Source organism: Macaca fascicularis, chromosome 1 (genome assembly GCF_037993035.2).
Source record: "Macaca fascicularis isolate 582-1 chromosome 1, T2T-MFA8v1.1".
NCBI lineage: Eukaryota > Metazoa > Chordata > Mammalia > Primates > Cercopithecidae > Macaca > Macaca fascicularis.
In genome coordinates this window covers 20429728-20444059 of record NC_088375.1, presented here as the reverse complement: position 1 = coordinate 20444059, position 14332 = coordinate 20429728, and the positions used below count along the sequence as shown (strand labels likewise).

The 14332-nt window shown below is 49.4% G+C and overlaps 4 non-coding genes across 4 annotated transcripts; all 4 read right to left on the bottom strand.

Moving 5' to 3' along the window:
• Positions 1-2435: 2435 nt before the first annotated feature.
• On the bottom strand, positions 2436-2554 carry LOC135969194 (5S ribosomal RNA). Its single transcript, XR_010584313.1, has one exon. It is a non-coding gene; the product is annotated as a 5S ribosomal RNA (ribosomal RNA).
• A 4281-nt stretch (positions 2555-6835) lies between these two features.
• Positions 6836-6954, bottom strand: LOC135969139 (5S ribosomal RNA). The gene has a single exon (XR_010584203.1). It is a non-coding gene; the product is annotated as a 5S ribosomal RNA (ribosomal RNA).
• Positions 6955-9786: 2832 nt separating this feature from the next.
• LOC135968902 (5S ribosomal RNA) lies at positions 9787-9905 on the bottom strand. The gene has a single exon (XR_010583929.1). It is a non-coding gene; the product is annotated as a 5S ribosomal RNA (ribosomal RNA).
• Positions 9906-14184: 4279 nt separating this feature from the next.
• Positions 14185-14303, bottom strand: LOC135969046 (5S ribosomal RNA). Its single transcript, XR_010584110.1, has one exon. It is a non-coding gene; the product is annotated as a 5S ribosomal RNA (ribosomal RNA).
• Positions 14304-14332: the final 29 nt, after the last annotated feature.

The following is a 14332-nucleotide window of genomic DNA, read 5'->3' as shown; positions in this document are numbered from 1 at the left end:
CGACCAAGACCCGGCCGGTGGGCAAGAGGGCGTGGGGGCTGGGGTGTTGGGGGATGGCCCTGCTTTGCCCCGGGCTGGCACTAGAGCCGGCAGCCTGATCCCCGGCGAGAGGGGCTGAGAGAAACCCAGAAACACCCCACCACCACCAGCAGCAAATCCACAGCCCCACACACAGACACACCCGGGCGCTCGCGCGCGGGAACCCACACACGCGCGCGCGCTCACACACAGACACACACACACACACACACACACACACACACACACACACACACGTGCACACAGAAACGGCTTGAAGGAGAGCAAGGAAGAGATAGATGGAGAGATTGAAACCGAGGGAGGGAGAGAGACAGCGATCGAGAGAGACAGGGGAGGTGGAGAGGGAAAGAGACAGAGAGGCAGAGATAGAGAGAGGGACAGAGAGAGCGAGAAAGACAGACAGAGAGGGAGAGACAGAGGAAAGGCGACAGAAATAGCGCGAGGTGCAGGGGCAAACCCAGAAGAGAGAGGGGCAGGGAGCTAGAGAGCGAGAGCGATAGAGCCTTGGAGAGGGAGCGCCCTGCTCCCGTAGGCAGGGCCCTTTTGAGCAGGCCGGGATAGGGTGGAGGGGGCTTGGGCTGGGCCAGAACAGGGTGGCCAGGCCGTCCATGCGAGAGGAGCAACGGAGCGCTGAGACGGGTTTTGTCTTGGATTAATTGCTTGCTTTGGGGGTGGGTTTCGTAGGCTCCTTCCTGTGTTGGCACCTCCCTGTGCTCTTGGTGCGGTGCGGTGGGCCCCTTGATTTGCAGAGTGCGCCCGCCCTTTTGGCGGGAGCCGTGGCACCGGGCGTGCCCACGGGGCCCGAGGCCTGGGTCTCTGGCGTGTCCTCGGGACTGGAGTTTACACGAAGTTGGTGGCAATGGGAATCCGGGTGCACAGGGACTGTTTTCCTGGTTGCTGGCGAAGCAATGTCCTTCCCCCGGATAAAGCAGCCCCTGCGTTCTGGAGCGGAGGTCTCGGCTGGCGTCTGTGGCACCCGCTGGCCCTGCCCGCCCCTTCCCCCGGTTTGGAAGGTTGCGGCGGCGCCCGCCCGGTGAATGGATTGAATCGCCTGTGCGTTCCGGGAGCGGGAAGGCGCCGGGAACGGCAGGGAACCCGCGCCTGCGCCTTTGGGGTCCGGCCTCCTGCCCTCCAGGGCTGGAGCCGGGCTCCTGGCCGGGCGGCGGCGAGGCGGAAGCGGTGGGATGCCGCTGCCCGGTGCTGCTTTGGTGGCGGACCCCCAGGAGGAGGTCCCCGGCTGCGGCGGGGGTGTAGGCGGGCGACAAGGGGGGAGCAGAGTCCGGGGAGGTTGGGAAGCATGGCGATAGTAGGGGCAAGGGAGGGAGAGGGGAAGCCACAAAAGCCTACAGCAGGCCGGGCGCGGTGGATCACGCCTGTAATCCCAGCACTTTGGGAGGCCGAGGCGGGTGGATCACGACGTCAGGAGATCCAGACCAGCCTGGCTAACACGGTGAAACCCCGTCTCCACTAAAACTACGAAACATGAGCCGGGCGTGGTGGCGGGCGCCTGTAGTCCCAGCTGTTTGGTAGGCTGAGGCAGGAGAATGGCGTGAACCCGGGAGGCGGAGCTTGCAGTGAGCCGAGATCTTGCCACTGCACTCCAGGCTGGGTGACAGCGAGACTCCTTCTGGAAGAAAAAGGAAAGACAGAAAGAAAGAAGGAAAGAAACAAAGAAGGAAGGAAAGAAAGAAGGAAGGAAGGAAGGAAGGAAGGAAGGAAAGAAAGAAAGAAAGAAAGAAAGAAAGGAAAGAAAGAAAGAAAGAAAGAAAGAAAGAAAGAAAGAAAGGAAAGAAAGAAAGGAGCAAATAGAAGAAAGAAAGAAAGAAAGGAAGAAAAGAAAGTGAGAAAGAAAAGCAAGAAAGAAGGAAAGAACGAAATAAAGAAAGAGAAAGAGAGAGAAAGAAAGAGACAGAGAGATAGGAGAAAGAAAGAAAGAAGGAAAGCAAGAAAGAAGAAAGAACGAGAAGAAAGAAAAGGAAGATAGCAAGGGAAGAAAAAGAAAAGAATGAAAGAAAGAAGGAAAGAAAGAAAGAGCAAGCAAGAGAGAGGGAGAGAGAAAGAAAGAAGGAAAGAAAGGAGGAAGGATAGAAAGAAAGATAGAGAGGTAGAAAGAAAGAAAGAAGGAAAGACAGCAGAACGAAAGAAAGAAAGAGAGAGAGACAAAGAAAGAAAGGAAAGATAGCAAGGGAAGAAACAGAAAAGAATGAAAGTAAGAAGGAAAGCAAAAGAGAGAGAAAGAGCGAGATAGAAAGAGGGAGAGATAGAAAGAAAGAAGGAAAGAAAGAAAGAAAGGAAAGAAAGAGAGAAAGAAGGAAAGAAAGAAAGAAAGAAGAGTGAGTGAGAGAAGGGAAGAAAGGAAGGTAGAAAAGAAAGAAAGAGAAGAAAGCAAGCCAAAAAGCCTACAGCACCCGGTATTCCCAGGCGGTCTCCCATCCAAGTACTAACCAGGCCCGACCCTGCTTAGCTTCCGAGATCAGACGAGATCGGGCGCGTTCAGGGTGGTATGGCCGTAGACGCCGGCAGAGGCGCCTGGCTGCCCCAAGAGCCCGGCCCAGCCATGCCCGCCGGCTTCCAGCCCGCACCGCCAGCCCGGGGTCGTCGTGCTCGGATCGGGATCCCGGAGCCTCTTCGCCTGCTGCCTCTCCCGGCTGCCGAGCTCCCGAGCTTCCACCACGTCGGGCCCGCTCGGAACAGGGAGTGCTCCGAGGCGTCAGGGCCCACAGCCCACGATCCTGGGACCCCGTCGGGTCCTCCGCCCAGTCGCGCAGGTATTCTTTGGGATCCCTGGCCGCTCAGGAATCCTGCGAGGGCCCCTCTTGCCCCCTCACCCAGAGTCGTCGAGGCTGGCGAAGGGCGAACAGCGTATTATCAAATGTCTTCTCTGACCACAACAAAATCGAGTTAAAAATCAATAATACAAGGAAAACTGATAAACTGACCTGTTTTCTTTTTGGAAAGTAAAGAACACACTGCTATGGTCTGAATGTCCCCCAAAATTTATATGCTGAAATTTATTTGCCAATATGATAGTATTAAGAGGTGGGCACTGGCCTGGGGTGGTGGCTAACGCTGTCATCCCAGCACTTTGGAAGGGAAAGGCAGTCAGATTGTTCGAGCCCAGGAGTTCAAGACCAGCCAGGGCAAAATGGCAAAACGTGTCTCTAGAAAAAACACCAAATTCGGTGGGCGTGGTGGTGCAGGCCTGTAGTCCCAGCTACTCAGGAGGCTGAAGCAGGAGGACTGGTTGAGCCTGGGAGGTCAAGGCTGCAGTGAGCCATGATCAGGCTACAGGCTACTGCACTGCCGTAGGGGCAATAGAATGAGACCCTGTCTCAAAAAAAAAAAAAAAAAAAAAAAAAAAAGGGTAAAAAGGTGGATTCTTTAGGAGGCGATTATCTCCTGAGGGTAGAAGTCCTTATGGATGAAACTAGAGCCCTTAGAAAAGGACTTGAGTGGGTTCATTCCCTCCGTCTCCTCCGTGTGGGGACACAATGTTCTTCCCCTCTGAAAGATGAAGCAACGTTGTGTCATCTTGGAAGGAGAGACTGGGCCCTCCTTAGACACTGAATGGGCTGATGACTTGACCTTGGACACCCCAGCCTTGAGAACTGAGAGAAATAAATGTCTCTTTTTAATAAATTATCCAGTCTCAGGTATTTGAAGAGATTCAGATATTTGCTTAAACAACCAGTGGGTTAAAGAAGAAACCACAAGAGAAATCAGAAAATACAGTTGGGTGTCAGTATCCACAGGGGATTGGTTCCAGGACCCCATAAGTAGGCCAAAATCCACACAGAGTCAAGTCTTGCAGTTGGCCCTGTAAAACCTGGGCATTAAAAAAGTTAGGCCGCTGTATCCTCAGGGTTTGCGCTCTGTGAAGACTGTATTTTCAATCTGCCTTTGGTTACAGATGCAGAATTAATGAAATCAGAGGACCTACTGTACTTATTGAAAACAATTCCTGTATAAGTGCACCCTTGCAGTTCAAACCCATGTTGTTCAAGGCTCAGCTGTACTCAGAAATGAATGAAAATGAAAACACAGCATAGCCAAACTTTGGGATGCAGTGAAAGCAGTGCTAACAGGGAAATTTATAGTGTGAAATGCTTACATGAAAAAAACCTAAAGAAAGCCAGGCGTCGCGGTTAATGCCTGTAATCCCAGCACTTTGGGAGGCTGAGGTGAGCCAATCACCTGAGGTCAGGAGTTCGAGACTAGCCTGAACAACAGGGAGAAACCCTGTCTCTGCTGAAAATACAAAATTAGCCGGTTGTGGTGGCAGGCGCCTGTAATCCCAGCGACTTGGGAGGCTGAAGCAAGAGAATTGCTTAAACCTGGGAGGCAGAGGTTGCAGTGAGCCGAGATCGCACCATTGCACTCCAGCCCGGGCAACAAGAGCGAGACTCCCTCTCAAAAGAAAACAAAACAAAAAACACCCAAAGGACCTCAAATTAGCAATCTAAATTTACAATTTAGGCACTAGAAAAGAACAAATTAAACCCTAGGAAGGAAAGAAAGAAAGATTAATTCAGAAATAAATAAAACAGAAAATACAAAAATGGAGAAAATCAACAAAACTGAAAGTTGGTTTTTTAAAAGATAAAATTGACAAACTTTATGGAGTGACTAAGAAAAAAAGAGAGAATACTCAAATTACGAAAATGAGAAATGGAAGTGGGGACATTACTATTGGATCCAGTCAAAATGAAAACGATTGGCAGGGTGAAGTGGCTCACACCTATAATCCCAGCACTTTGGGAGGCCGAGGCATGCAGATCACTTGAGGTTAGGAGTTCAAGACTAACCTGGCCAACATGGTGAAACCATCTCTACTAAAAATACAAAAAACATTAGCCGGGTGTGGTGGTAGGCCCCTGTAATCCCAGCTACTCGGGAGGTTCAGGCAGGTGAATCACTTTAGCTCAGGAGTTCAAGACCAGCCTGGGAGATATGGTCAAACCCGGTCTTTACCAAAAAAAAAAAAAAAGATAAAAAGGAAAGAAAAAAATAAATAAATTAAAGAAAGAAAGAAAGAAAGAAGAAAATTCAGCCCATCTTGGTGGCGAAAGCCTGTTGTCCCAGCTACTGAGGAGGCTGAGGTAGGAGGATCGCTTGAACCTGGGAGGTGGAGGTTGTAATGAGCCTAGATCACACCACTGCACTCTAGCCTAGGTGACAGATGAGATCCTGTCTCAAAGAAATAAATGAATAGGATTGTAAGAGAGTGCTAAGAACAATTGTACACCAACATATTGGATAACTTGGATGAAATGGATAAATTCCTAGGAACATGAACCCTACCAAGACTAAATCACAAAGAAAGTGAAAATCTGAATAGACTAGTAACTAGTAAGGAGACTGAATCAGTAACCCAATATCTCCTGCCAAAAAAAAAAAAAAAAAAAAAAAAAGCCTTGGACTTGACTTCTCTATCAAATATTTAGAGAACGAATAGTAATCCTTGTTAATCCTGCCAAAACCTTGAAGAGGAGGGAGTATTCCCTAACTCATTCTATGAGGCTACAATTGCCCTGATACCAAAGCAAGACAAAGATTTTACAAGAGAAAACTGTAGAATAATATCCCATATGAAGATCGATGCCTAAAACTCCTCACCATATCCTAAGACTGTGAGGTGAAATTCATCACAGAAAAGGAAAGCCAAGCAGAAGCCTAAAACTATACCCCTAGTCTGACCGGGCGCTGGTGACTCACGCCTGTAATCCTAGCACTTTGGGTATCCTAGCACTTTGGGAAAGTGGGTGGATCGCCTGAAGTTGGGAGTTCCAGACCAAGACCAAGCTAACCAACATGGAGAAGCCCCGTCTCTACTAAAAATACAAAATTAGCCAGGTGTGGTGGTGCATGCCTGTAATCCCAGCTACTCAGGAGGCTGAGGCAGGAGAATGGCGTGAACCCGGGAGGCGGAGCTTGCAGTGGGCCCAGATCTTGCCACTGCACTCCAGGTTGGGTGACAGAGTGAGACTCCGTCTGGAAGAAAAAGGAAAGAAAGAAAGAAACCAAGTAGGAAAGAAAGAAAGAAAGAAAGAGTGAGAGAGAAAGAGAGAGAGAGAGAGAGAAAGAAAGAGAGAGAAAGAAAGAGAGAGAAAGAAAGAAGGGAAAGATAGTAAGGGAAGAAAAAGAAAAGAATGAAAGTAAGAAGGAAAGAAAGAAAGGAAGAAAGAGGCAAAGACCGAAGAAAGAATGAAACAAAGAAAGAAAGAAAGAAAGAAAGAGAAAGGAAGAAAGTGAGAAAGAAAAGCAAGAGAAAAGGAAAGAATGCAATAAAGAAAGAGAAAGAAAGAGACAGAGAGATAGGAGAAAGAAAGAAAGAAGGAAAGAAAAGAAAAGAGAAAGAAAGAAAACAAAGATAGCAAGGGAAGAAAAAGAAAAGAAGGAAAGAAAGAGAGAAAGAGCGAGAAAGAGAGAGAGAGAGAAAGAAGGAAAGAAAGAAAGAAAACAAAGAGAGAAAGAAAGAAGGAAGGAAAGAAAGAAAGAGTGATAGATAGAGAGGAAGGAAGAAAGGAAGGAAGGAAGAAAGAAAGAGAAAGAGAGAGAGACAAAGAAAGAAAGGAAAGATAGCAAGGGAAGAAACAGAAAAGAATGAAAGTAAGAAGGAAAGCAAAAGAGAGAGAAAGAGCGAGATAGAAAGAGGGAGAGATAGAAAGAAAGAAGGAAAGAAAGAAAGAAAGGAAAGAAAGAGAGAAAGAAGGAAAGAAAGAAGGAAAGAAGAGTGAGTGAGAGAAGGGAAGAAAGGAAGGTAGAAAAGAAAGAAAGAGAAGAAAGCAAGCCAAAAAGCCTACAGCACCCGGTATTCCCAGGCGGTCTCCCATCCAAGTACTAACCAGGCCCGACCCTGCTTAGCTTCCGAGATCAGACGAGATCGGGCGCGTTCAGGGTGGTATGGCCGTAGACGCCGGCAGAGGCGCCTGGCTGCCCCAAGAGCCCGGCCCAGCCATGCCCGCCGGCTTCCAGCCCGCACCGCCAGCCCGGGGTCGCCGGGCTCGGATCGGGACCCCCGAGCCGCTCGCCCGCGGCCTTCCCCCGGCTGCCGAGCTCCCGAGCTTCCACCACGTCGGGCCCGCTCGGAACAGGGAGTGCTCCGAGGCGTCAGGGCCCAGGGCCCACGATCCTGGGACCCCGGCGGGTCCTCCGCCCTGTCGTGGAGGTATTCTTTTGGATCCCTGGCCGCTGGGGGAGCTCCTGCGAGGCCCCCTCTTGGCCCACCCCCCCAGAGGCGTCAGGGCTGGCCAAGGGCGAACAGCCGGCCCAGCCGCGCCTGGCCTTTTTCTCACAACGCCCCCACCACGGTCGCTTGTCCCGACCAAGACCCGGCCGGTGGGCAAGAGGGCGTGGGGGCTGGGGTGTTGGGGGATGGCCCTGCTTTGCCCCGGGCTGGCACTAGAGCCGGCAGCCTGATCCCCGGCGAGAGGGGCTGAGAGAAACCCAGAAACACCCCACCACCACCAGCAGCAAATCCACAGCCCCACACACAGACACACCCGGGCGCTCGCGCGCGGGAACCCACACACGCGCGCGCGCTCACACACAGACACACACACACACACACACACACACGCACACACACACACGTGCACACAGAAACGGCTTGAAGGAGAGCAAGGAAGAGATAGATGGAGAGATTGAAACCGAGGGAGGGAGAGAGACAGCGATCGAGAGAGACAGGGGAGGTGGAGAGGGAAAGAGACAGAGAGGCAGAGATAGAGAGAGGGACAGAGAGAGCGAGAAAGACAGACAGAGAGGGAGAGACAGAGGAAAGGCGACAGAAATAGCGCGAGGTGCAGGGGCAAACCCAGAAGAGAGAGGGGCAGGGAGCTAGAGAGCGAGAGCGATAGAGCCTTGGAGAGGGAGCGCCCTGCTCCCGTAGGCAGGGCCCTTTTGAGCAGGCCGGGATAGGGTGGAGGGGGCTTGGGCTGGGCCAGAACAGGGTGGCCAGGCCGTCCATGCGAGAGGAGCAACGGAGCGCTGAGACGGGTTTTGTCTTGGATTAATTGCTTGCTTTGGGGGTGGGTTTCGTAGGCTCCTTCCTGTGTTGGCACCTCCCTGTGCTCTTGGTGCGGTGCGGTGGGCCCCTTGATTTGCAGAGTGCGCCCGCCCTTTTGGCGGGAGCCGTGGCACCGGGCGTGCCCACGGGGCCCGAGGCCTGGGTCTCTGGCGTGTCCTCGGGACTGGAGTTTACACGAAGTTGGTGGCAATGGGAATCCGGGTGCACAGGGACTGTTTTCCTGGTTGCTGGCGAAGCAATGTCCTTCCCCCGGATAAAGCAGCCCCTGCGTTCTGGAGCGGAGGTCTCGGCTGGCGTCTGTGGCACCCGCTGGCCCTGCCCGCCCCTTCCCCCGGTTTGGAAGGTTGCGGCGGCGCCCGCCCGGTGAATGGATTGAATCGCCTGTGCGTTCCGGGAGCGGGAAGGCGCCGGGAACGGCAGGGAACCCGCGCCTGCGCCTTTGGGGTCCGGCCTCCTGCCCTCCAGGGCTGGAGCCGGGCTCCTGGCCGGGCGGCGGCGAGGCGGAAGCGGTGGGATGCCGCTGCCCGGTGCTGCTTTGGTGGCGGACCCCCAGGAGGAGGTCCCCGGCTGCGGCGGGGGTGTAGGCGGGCGACAAGGGGGGAGCAGAGTCCGGGGAGGTTGGGAAGCATGGCGATAGTAGGGGCAAGGGAGGGAGAGGGGAAGCCACAAAAGCCTACAGCAGGCCGGGCGCGGTGGATCACGCCTGTAATCCCAGCACTTTGGGAGGCCGAGGCGGGTGGATCACGACGTCAGGAGATCCAGACCAGCCTGGCTAACACGGTGAAACCCCGTCTCCACTAAAACTACGAAACATGAGCCGGGCGTGGTGGCGGGCGCCTGTAGTCCCAGCTGTTTGGTAGGCTGAGGCAGGAGAATGGCGTGAACCCGGGAGGCGGAGCTTGCAGTGAGCCGAGATCTTGCCACTGCACTCCAGGCTGGGTGACAGCGAGACTCCTTCTGGAAGAAAAAGGAAAGACAGAAAGAAAGAAGGAAAGAAACAAAGAAGGAAGGAAAGAAAGAAGGAAGGAAGGAAGGAAGGAAGGAAGGAAGGAAAGAAAGAAAGAAAGAAAGAAAGAAAGAAAGAAAGAAAGAAAGAAAGAAAGAAAGGAAAGAAAGAAAGGAGCAAATAGAAGAAAGAAAGAAAGAAAGAAAGGAAGAAAAGAAAGTGAGAAAGAAAAGCAAGAAAGAAGGAAAGAACGAAATAAAGAAAGAGAAAGAGAGAGAAAGAAAGAGACAGAGAGATAGGAGAAAGAAAGAAAGAAGGAAAGCAAGAAAGAAGAAAGAACGAGAAGAAAGAAAAGGAAGATAGCAAGGGAAGAAAAAGAAAAGAATGAAAGAAAGAAGGAAAGAAAGAAAGAGCAAGCAAGAGAGAGGGAGAGAGAAAGAAAGAAGGAAAGAAAGGAGGAAGGATAGAAAGAAAGATAGAGAGGTAGAAAGAAAGAAAGAAGGAAAGACAGCAGAACGAAAGAAAGAAAGAGAGAGAGACAAAGAAAGAAAGGAAAGATAGCAAGGGAAGAAACAGAAAAGAATGAAAGTAAGAAGGAAAGCAAAAGAGAGAGAAAGAGCGAGATAGAAAGAGGGAGAGATAGAAAGAAAGAAGGAAAGAAAGAAAGAAAGGAAAGAAAGAGAGAAAGAAGGAAAGAAAGAAAGAAAGAAGAGTGAGTGAGAGAAGGGAAGAAAGGAAGGTAGAAAAGAAAGAAAGAGAAGAAAGCAAGCCAAAAAGCCTACAGCACCCGGTATTCCCAGGCGGTCTCCCATCCAAGTACTAACCAGGCCCGACCCTGCTTAGCTTCCGAGATCAGACGAGATCGGGCGCGTTCAGGGTGGTATGGCCATAGACGCCGGCAGAGGCGCCTGGCTGCCCCAAGAGCCCGGCCCAGCCATGCCCGCCGGCTTCCAGCCCGCACCGCCAGCCCGGGGTCGTCGTGCTCGGATCGGGATCCCGGAGCCTCTTCGCCTGCTGCCTCTCCCGGCTGCCGAGCTCCCGAGCTTCCACCACGTCGGGCCCGCTCGGAACAGGGAGTGCTCCGAGGCGTCAGGGCCCACAGCCCACGATCCTGGGACCCCGTCGGGTCCTCCGCCCAGTCGCGCAGGTATTCTTTGGGATCCCTGGCCGCTCAGGAATCCTGCGAGGGCCCCTCTTGCCCCCTCACCCAGAGTCGTCGAGGCTGGCGAAGGGCGAACAGCGTATTATCAAATGTCTTCTCTGACCACAACAAAATCGAGTTAAAAATCAATAATACAAGGAAAACTGATAAACTGACCTGTTTTCTTTTTGGAAAGTAAAGAACACACTGCTATGGTCTGAATGTCCCCCAAAATTTATATGCTGAAATTTATTTGCCAATATGATAGTATTAAGAGGTGGGCACTGGCCTGGGGTGGTGGCTAACGCTGTCATCCCAGCACTTTGGAAGGGAAAGGCAGTCAGATTGTTCGAGCCCAGGAGTTCAAGACCAGCCAGGGCAAAATGGCAAAACGTGTCTCTAGAAAAAACACCAAATTCGGTGGGCGTGGTGGTGCAGGCCTGTAGTCCCAGCTACTCAGGAGGCTGAAGCAGGAGGACTGGTTGAGCCTGGGAGGTCAAGGCTGCAGTGAGCCATGATCAGGCTACAGGCTACTGCACTGCCGTAGGGGCAATAGAATGAGACCCTGTCTCAAAAAAAAAAAAAAAAAAAAAAAAAAGGGTAAAAAGGTGGATTCTTTAGGAGGCGATTATCTCCTGAGGGTAGAAGTCCTTATGGATGAAACTAGAGCCCTTAGAAAAGGACTTGAGTGGGTTCATTCCCTCCGTCTCCTCCGTGTGGGGACACAATGTTCTTCCCCTCTGAAAGATGAAGCAACGTTGTGTCATCTTGGAAGGAGAGACTGGGCCCTCCTTAGACACTGAATGGGCTGATGACTTGACCTTGGACACCCCAGCCTTGAGAACTGAGAGAAATAAATGTCTCTTTTTAATAAATTATCCAGTCTCAGGTATTTGAAGAGATTCAGATATTTGCTTAAACAACCAGTGGGTTAAAGAAGAAACCACAAGAGAAATCAGAAAATACAGTTGGGTGTCAGTATCCACAGGGGATTGGTTCCAGGACCCCATAAGTAGGCCAAAATCCACACAGAGTCAAGTCTTGCAGTTGGCCCTGTAAAACCTGGGCATTAAAAAAGTTAGGCCGCTGTATCCTCAGGGTTTGCGCTCTGTGAAGACTGTATTTTCAATCTGCCTTTGGTTACAGATGCAGAATTAATGAAATCAGAGGACCTACTGTACTTATTGAAAACAATTCCTGTATAAGTGCACCCTTGCAGTTCAAACCCATGTTGTTCAAGGCTCAGCTGTACTCAGAAATGAATGAAAATGAAAACACAGCATAGCCAAACTTTGGGATGCAGTGAAAGCAGTGCTAACAGGGAAATTTATAGTGTGAAATGCTTACATGAAAAAAACCTAAAGAAAGCCAGGCGTCGCGGTTAATGCCTGTAATCCCAGCACTTTGGGAGGCTGAGGTGAGCCAATCACCTGAGGTCAGGAGTTCGAGACTAGCCTGAACAACAGGGAGAAACCCTGTCTCTGCTGAAAATACAAAATTAGCCGGTTGTGGTGGCAGGCGCCTGTAATCCCAGCGACTTGGGAGGCTGAAGCAAGAGAATTGCTTAAACCTGGGAGGCAGAGGTTGCAGTGAGCCGAGATCGCACCATTGCACTCCAGCCCGGGCAACAAGAGCGAGACTCCCTCTCAAAAGAAAACAAAACAAAAAACACCCAAAGGACCTCAAATTAGCAATCTAAATTTACAATTTAGGCACTAGAAAAGAACAAATTAAACCCTAGGAAGGAAAGAAAGAAAGATTAATTCAGAAATAAATAAAACAGAAAATACAAAAATGGAGAAAATCAACAAAACTGAAAGTTGGTTTTTTAAAAGATAAAATTGACAAACTTTATGGAGTGACTAAGAAAAAAAGAGAGAATACTCAAATTACGAAAATGAGAAATGGAAGTGGGGACATTACTATTGGATCCAGTCAAAATGAAAACGATTGGCAGGGTGAAGTGGCTCACACCTATAATCCCAGCACTTTGGGAGGCCGAGGCATGCAGATCACTTGAGGTTAGGAGTTCAAGACTAACCTGGCCAACATGGTGAAACCATCTCTACTAAAAATACAAAAAACATTAGCCGGGTGTGGTGGTAGGCCCCTGTAATCCCAGCTACTCGGGAGGTTCAGGCAGGTGAATCACTTTAGCTCAGGAGTTCAAGACCAGCCTGGGAGATATGGTCAAACCCGGTCTTTACCAAAAAAAAAAAAAAAAGATAAAAAGGAAAGAAAAAAATAAATAAATTAAAGAAAGAAAGAAAGAAAGAAGAAAATTCAGCCCATCTTGGTGGCGAAAGCCTGTTGTCCCAGCTACTGAGGAGGCTGAGGTAGGAGGATCGCTTGAACCTGGGAGGTGGAGGTTGTAATGAGCCTAGATCACACCACTGCACTCTAGCCTAGGTGACAGATGAGATCCTGTCTCAAAGAAATAAATGAATAGGATTGTAAGAGAGTGCTAAGAACAATTGTACACCAACATATTGGATAACTTGGATGAAATGGATAAATTCCTAGGAACATGAACCCTACCAAGACTAAATCACAAAGAAAGTGAAAATCTGAATAGACTAGTAACTAGTAAGGAGACTGAATCAGTAACCCAATATCTCCTGCCAAAAAAAAAAAAAAAAAAAAAAAAGCCTTGGACTTGACTTCTCTATCAAATATTTAGAGAACGAATAGTAATCCTTGTTAATCCTGCCAAAACCTTGAAGAGGAGGGAGTATTCCCTAACTCATTCTATGAGGCTACAATTGCCCTGATACCAAAGCAAGACAAAGATTTTACAAGAGAAAACTGTAGAATAATATCCCATATGAAGATCGATGCCTAAAACTCCTCACCATATCCTAAGACTGTGAGGTGAAATTCATCACAGAAAAGGAAAGCCAAGCAGAAGCCTAAAACTATACCCCTAGTCTGACCGGGCGCTGGTGACTCACGCCTGTAATCCTAGCACTTTGGGTATCCTAGCACTTTGGGAAAGTGGGTGGATCGCCTGAAGTTGGGAGTTCCAGACCAAGACCAAGCTAACCAACATGGAGAAGCCCCGTCTCTACTAAAAATACAAAATTAGCCAGGTGTGGTGGTGCATGCCTGTAATCCCAGCTACTCAGGAGGCTGAGGCAGGAGAATGGCGTGAACCCGGGAGGCGGAGCTTGCAGTGGGCCCAGATCTTGCCACTGCACTCCAGGTTGGGTGACAGAGTGAGACTCCGTCTGGAAGAAAAAGGAAAGAAAGAAAGAAACCAAGTAGGAAAGAAAGAAAGAAAGAAAGAGTGAGAGAGAAAGAGAGAGAGAGAGAGAGAAAGAAAGAGAGAGAAAGAAAGAGAGAGAAAGAAAGAAGGGAAAGATAGTAAGGGAAGAAAAAGAAAAGAATGAAAGTAAGAAGGAAAGAAAGAAAGGAAGAAAGAGGCAAAGACCGAAGAAAGAATGAAACAAAGAAAGAAAGAAAGAAAGAAAGAGAAAGGAAGAAAGTGAGAAAGAAAAGCAAGAGAAAAGGAAAGAATGCAATAAAGAAAGAGAAAGAAAGAGACAGAGAGATAGGAGAAAGAAAGAAAGAAGGAAAGAAAAGAAAAGAGAAAGAAAGAAAACAAAGATAGCAAGGGAAGAAAAAGAAAAGAAGGAAAGAAAGAGAGAAAGAGCGAGAAAGAGAGAGAGAGAGAAAGAAGGAAAGAAAGAAAGAAAACAAAGAGAGAAAGAAAGAAGGAAGGAAAGAAAGAAAGAGTGATAGATAGAGAGGAAGGAAGAAAGGAAGGAAGGAAGAAAGAAAGAGAAAGAGAGAGAGACAAAGAAAGAAAGGAAAGATAGCAAGGGAAGAAACAGAAAAGAATGAAAGTAAGAAGGAAAGCAAAAGAGAGAGAAAGAGCGAGATAGAAAGAGGGAGAGATAGAAAGAAAGAAGGAAAGAAAGAAAGAAAGGAAAGAAAGAGAGAAAGAAGGAAAGAAAGAAGGAAAGAAGAGTGAGTGAGAGAAGGGAAGAAAGGAAGGTAGAAAAGAAAGAAAGAGAAGAAAGCAAGCCAAAAAGCCTACAGCACCCGGTATTCCCAGGCGGTCTCCCATCCAAGTACTAACCAGGCCCGACCCTGCTTAGCTTCCGAGATCAGACGAGATCGGGCGCGTTCAGGGTGGTATGGCCGTAGACGCCGGCAGAGGCGCCTGGCTGCCCCAAGA